Below are 6169 nucleotides of genomic sequence, written 5' to 3' on the forward strand. Positions count from 1 at the left end.
CTTGTTGTCCACTACGACGAGGATGGGATTAGAACCCACGCGTGCAGAGCACAATGGATTAGCAGTCCATCGCCCTTAACCTCCGGCCACCTCGTTGTGTCTCACCTTTCAAAGTAAAAGTCTGATTACTGGTCACGCCATCCGAGATCTTTTGATCCCTTTTTATTAATTACTATACTATGACTATTTACTCTTTTTATGACATATATACTATGACTTTTTTCTGTTGTTTGACATATTATAAAATGGACTTTTCATCTGTTTTATGAAATTATACTATGACTTTTTATATGTTTTTATGACATACTATACTATGACTTTTTATCCCTTTTTATGACTACCAACTATGATTTTTTGTATGTTCATATTTAAGTCTGATTCTTTTTATCTTTTACTTTTTATCACTTTTTATGACATACTATACATGACTTTTTATCCCTTTTTATGACATATTTTACTATATTTTTTACTCTTTTAAAACATACTATGATATGACTTTTATCCTTTTTTAGACATACTTAACTATGATTTTTATATATTCATATTTTTTTATTTTTTTATGACATACTATGACTTTTTATCCCTTTTTATAATGCTAGAGTTTTCATCACTTTTTTGACATACTATACTATGATTTTTATGACATGCTATGACTATTTATCACTTTTATCAACCTACTATATGATTGATTTATATCTCTACATACTGTACTATGAGTGGTTTAACGTACCACAGTAAAGAAATGAGAACCTGTTCCCAAAGAGAGCAGTGAGAACACATAGTCCGTTCTATTGATGACTATTAAATGTTGGAGGGTATCTAACCCACTACGACGAGGATGGGATTCGAACCCACGCGTGCAGAGCACAATGGATTAGCAGTCCATCGCCTTAACCTCTCGGCCACCTCGTCTGCTGTCTGACCTTTCAAAGTAAAAGCCTGATTCTGGTCACGCCCTGAGTTCTTTCTATCTCTTTTTATTAATTACTATACTATGACTATTACTCTCTTTTTATGACATATTATACTATGACTTTTTATCACATTTCATGACATATTATACTATGACTTTTTCTCCCTTTTTATGACATACTTAACTATGATTTTTTATATGTTCATATATTTTTTATATATTTTTATGACATACTATGACTTGTTATGCCTTTTTATGACATGCTATAATATGAGTTTTCATCACTTTTTATGACATGCCCTAACTATTTTATCACATTTATCAACATCCATATGATGTATTTATATCTCTACATACTTAGACTTAGACTTAGACTTAGACTTCTTTTATTGATCCTTTTGGATGACTCCCGCAAGGAAATTGAAAATTAGACCCAGTTTAGCAAAAAAACAAATATAAAAATAGATTAAAAAAAGAAAAGAAAAGACAGTATAAAGACAACAAAATAACAATAATGATAATAATAACAACAATAAGAACATTTGTCAAATAAAACAAACAAAAGACCATAAATTGTTATTAAAGTGTCAGTGTTGAGTCCAGTATTGAAGTGATAAAGTGATAAAGTGACTAGGTGTGCGTGTATGTATGTATGTATGTGTACTGTGTGTATGTATGTATGTATGTGTACTGTGTATGCATGTATGTATATATGTATGTATATATGTATATATGTATGTATGTATGTATGTATGTATTGTCCTATGCCCTATTTCCTCCTCCCCCCTAGTGAGGAGTTGTATAGTCTGATGGCATGAGGGACAAAGGAGTCCTTGAGTCTGTTGGTCCGGCACTTGGGAAGGAGCAGCCTTCCACTGAACCGGCTCCTTGGGGCTGATGAGGGGTGCAGGGGGGGGCTGGCATTTTCAGTAATAGCCAGCAGTTTGTCCAATGTCCTCCTCTCTGCCACCGTCACCAGTGAGTCCAGCTTCATGCCGACCAGAGCCGCCGCCCGCCGTGATCAGTTTGTCCAGCCTGTGGGTGTCCTCTTGATATGCTCCCCCCCAGCACACCACAGTGTAGAAGAGGACACTGGTGACCACAGACTGGTAGAACATCCACAGCAGTTTGCTGCAGATGTTAAAGGAGCGCAGCCTCCTCAGGAAGTACAGCCGGCTCTGTGTCTTCCTGTACAGGTGGCTGCTGTTTTGTCCAGTCCAGTTGTTGTCCAGCCACAGCCCGAGGTATTTGTATGATTGGAATGCTCCACCTCAACTCCTCCAACAGGCTGGTTGCGGTTTTGGTCTGGGACTCCAAAATCAACGACCAGCTCCTTTGTTTTAGAGGTGTTGAGCTGTAGGCAGTTAGTGCGACACCAGAGAGCAAAGTCCCCCACAGAATCCGATACTCCTCCTCCTGTCCCCTGATACACCCAACGATGGCTGTGTATCTGCGTACTTCTGGATGTGACAGCTCCGAGTTGTAGCAGAAGTCAGGTGTACAGGGTGAAGAGAAGAGGGGCCAGCACTGTGCCTGGGGGGCTCCAGTGCTGCTGACCACAGTGTCAGACATGATGTCCTTCAGCCTGACGTACTGTGGCCTGTCGGTGAGGTAGTCTCTGATCCAGTCTACCAGTAGGGGTCCACATCTGATCAGTTTGTCCTGGAGTATAGGGGGCCGGATGGTATTAAAGGCACTGGAGAAGTCCAAGAAGAGGACCCTCACTGTGCCATCCCCCTTATCCAGATGGGAGTGGACGCGTGTAGCAGGTAGAGGAGGGTCTCCACACAACATCTGGCTGGTACGCAAACTGCAGGAGGTCCTGGGCGTGCTGTACCTGGGGTCTGAGGAGGCTGAGGAAGAGCCGCTCCAACGTCCATACTGTACTATGAGTGTTTTTAACGTACCACAGTAAGAAATGAGAACCTGTTCCCAAAGAGGAGTGAGAACATAGTCCGTTTATTGATGACTATTAAATGTTGGAGGGTATCTAACCCACTACGACGAGGATGGGATTCGAACCCACGCGTGCAGAGCACAATGGATTAGCAGTCCATCGCCTTAACCTCTCGGCCACCTCGTTTGCTGTCTGGCCTTTCAAAGTAAAAGTCTGATTCTGGTCACGCCCTGAGTTCTTTCTATCTCTTTTTATTAATTACTATACTATGACTTTTTATGACATATTATACTATGACTTTTTATCCCTTTTTATGACATACTTAACTATGATTTTTTATATGTTCATATATTTTTTATATATTTTTATGAAATACTATGACTTTTTATGCCTTTTTATGACATGCTATAATATGAGTTTTCATCACTTTTTATGACATGCTATGACTATTTTATCACTTTTATCAACATCCTATATGATGTATTTATATCTCCACATACTGTACTATGAGTGTTTTTAACGTACCACAGTAAAGAAATGAGAACCTGTTCCCAAAGAGAGCAGTGAGAACTAGTCGTTCTATTGATGACTATTAAATGTTGGAGGGTATCTAAACCACTACGATGAGGATGGGATTCGAACCCACGCGTGCAGAGCACAATGGATTAGCAGTCCATGCCTAACCTCTCGGCCACCTCGTCTGCTGTCTGACCTTTCAAAGTAAAAGTCTGATTCTGGTCACGCCCTGAGATCTTTTGATCCCTTTATTAATTATTATACTATGACTTTTTATCACTTTATGACATGTATACTATGACTATTTATCTCTTTTATGACAGACTAAACTATGACTTTTTCCCTTTTCATAAGATATTATACTACGACCATTTGTCCATTTTATGACATACTATACTATGACTTATTATCTCTTTTTATAACATACTAAACTATGACTTTTTATCCCTTTTTATGACATAATTTACTATGACTTTTTATCTCTTTTTATGACATACTGTACTATAATTTTTTATAACTTTTCATGACATACTATACTATATAGTATATATACTATCCTTTTTATGACATATTAGAATCAAACTTTTTATCCCTATTTATGACATACTATACTATAATTTTTTATCCCTTTTTATGACATATTATAAAATGACTTTTTAACTGTTTTTATTACATACTATACTATGACTTTTTATCCCTTTTAACTAATTTTTAATATTTATGACTATTAAATGTTGGAGGGTATCTAACCCACTACGACGAGGATGGGATTCGAACCCACGCGTGCAGAGCACAATGGATTAGCAGTCCATCGCCTTAACCTCTCGGCCACCTCGTCTGCTGTCTGACCTTTCAAAGTAAAAGTCTGATTCTTTTTATCTTTTTACTTTTGATCCCTTTTTATGACATACTATACTATGACTTTTTATCCATTTTTATGACATATTATAAAATGACTTTTCATCTGTTTTATGATATATTGTACTATGACTTTTATCTCTTTTTAAAACATACTATGATATGACTTTTTATCCCTTTTTATGACATACTTAACTATGATTTTTTATATATTCATATATTTTTTATATATTTTTATGACATACTATGACTTTTTATCCCTTTTTATGACATGCTATAATATGAGTTTTCATCACTTTTTATGACATACTATACTATGACTTTTTATGAGATGCCATAACTATTTTATCACTTTTATCAACATCCTATATGATGTATTTATATCTCTACATACTGTACTATGAGTGTTTTTAACGTACCACAGTAAAGAAATGAGAACCTGTTCCCAAAGAGAGCAGTGAGAACATAGTCCGTTCTATTGATGACTATTAAATGTTGGAGGGTATCTAACCCACTACGACGAGGATGGGATTCGAACCCACGCGTGCAGAGCACAATGGATTAGCAGTCCATCGCCTTAACCTCTCGGCCACCTCGTCTGCTGTCTGACCTTTCAAAGTAAAAGTCTGATTCTGGTCACGCCCTGAGATCTTTTGATCCCTTTAATGACATATTATACTATGACTTTTTCTCCCTTTTTATGACATACTTTACTATGACTTTTTATCTCTTTTTATGAATCATTTTATAATATGTCATAAAAATTGGATAAAAAGTCATAGTATAAAATGTCATAAAAAGGTATAAAAAGTCATAGTATATTATGTCATAAAAAGTGATAAAAAGTCATAGCATAATATGTCATAAAAAAGGATAAAAAGTCATAGTATAGTATGTCATAAAAAGAGATAATAAGTCATAGTATAGTAGGTCATAAAATGGACAAATAGTCGTAGTATAATATCTCATAAAAAAGGGATAAAAAGTCATGTTTTTTACGTCATAAAAAGAGATAAATATTCATGGTATAATATGTCATAAAAGGGATAAAAAGTCATAGTACTGTGGTACGTTAAAAACACTCATAGTATAGTATGTAGATATATAAATACATAATATAGTATGTTGATAAAAGTGATAAAATAGTCTTTGCATTTCATAAAAAGTCATAGTTTAGTATGTCATAAAAATGGAGAAAAAGTCATAGTACAATGTGTCATAAAAAAGGGATAAAAAGTCATAGTATCGTATATAGAGATAAAAAGACAATAGAGTGTGTTGATAAAAGTGATAAAGTAGTCATAGCATGTCATAAAAAGTTATAGTTCAGTATTTCATAAAAAGTTATAGTATAATATGTCATAAAAAGTGATAAAAAAATCATAGTATAATATGTCATAAAAAGAGATAGAGAGATCTCAGGGCGTGACCAGAATCAGACTTTTACTTTGAAAGGTCAGACAGCAGACGAGGTGGCCGAGAGGTTAAGGCGATGGACTGCTAATCCATTGTGCTCTGCACGCGTGGGTTCGAATCCCATCCTCGTCGTAGTGGGTTAGATACCCTCCAACATTTAATAGTCCTCAATAGAACGGACTATGTTCTCACTGCTCTCTTTGGGAACAGGTTCTCATTTCTTTACTGTGGTACGTTAAAAACACTCATAGTACAGTATGTGGAGATATAAATACATAATATGTTGATAAAATAGTCATTGTGTAGAGTGTCATAAATACTCATAGGATAGTATGTAGAGATAAAAAGTCAAAATGTATTGCTTACTTAAAATGATAAAATAGTGATAATAAAAAAAGTCATATATGTAGTATGTTAACAAAGTGATCAAATAGTCATAATATAGTATGTTAAGAAAGTGATGACATAGTCATAGTACATCGTAAACAGGAATAGTATATCTTGTTAGTTAATTCTATTGATGACTATTAAATGTTGGAGGGTATCTAACCCACTACGACGAGGATGGG

The 6169-nt window shown here is 35.5% G+C and overlaps 6 non-coding genes across 6 annotated transcripts; 1 reads left to right on the plus strand and 5 right to left on the minus strand.

Moving 5' to 3' along the window:
• Window positions 1–830: 830 nt before the first annotated feature.
• On the minus strand, window positions 831–912 carry trnas-gcu (transfer RNA serine (anticodon GCU)). Its single transcript has one exon. It is a non-coding gene; the product is annotated as a tRNA-Ser (tRNA).
• Window positions 913–2914: 2002 nt separating this feature from the next.
• On the minus strand, window positions 2915–2996 carry trnas-gcu (transfer RNA serine (anticodon GCU)). The gene has a single exon. It is a non-coding gene; the product is annotated as a tRNA-Ser (tRNA).
• A 435-nt stretch (window positions 2997–3431) lies between these two features.
• trnas-gcu (transfer RNA serine (anticodon GCU)) lies at window positions 3432–3511 on the minus strand. Its single transcript has one exon. It is a non-coding gene; the product is annotated as a tRNA-Ser (tRNA).
• A 571-nt stretch (window positions 3512–4082) lies between these two features.
• Window positions 4083–4164, minus strand: trnas-gcu (transfer RNA serine (anticodon GCU)). The gene has a single exon. It is a non-coding gene; the product is annotated as a tRNA-Ser (tRNA).
• A 537-nt stretch (window positions 4165–4701) lies between these two features.
• On the minus strand, window positions 4702–4783 carry trnas-gcu (transfer RNA serine (anticodon GCU)). Its single transcript has one exon. It is a non-coding gene; the product is annotated as a tRNA-Ser (tRNA).
• Window positions 4784–5650: 867 nt separating this feature from the next.
• Window positions 5651–5732, plus strand: trnas-gcu (transfer RNA serine (anticodon GCU)). Its single transcript has one exon. It is a non-coding gene; the product is annotated as a tRNA-Ser (tRNA).
• Window positions 5733–6169: the final 437 nt, after the last annotated feature.

This window comes from Etheostoma spectabile, chromosome 22 (assembly GCF_008692095.1).
Source record: "Etheostoma spectabile isolate EspeVRDwgs_2016 chromosome 22, UIUC_Espe_1.0, whole genome shotgun sequence".
In the NCBI taxonomy this organism is placed as follows: domain Eukaryota; kingdom Metazoa; phylum Chordata; class Actinopteri; order Perciformes; family Percidae; genus Etheostoma; species Etheostoma spectabile.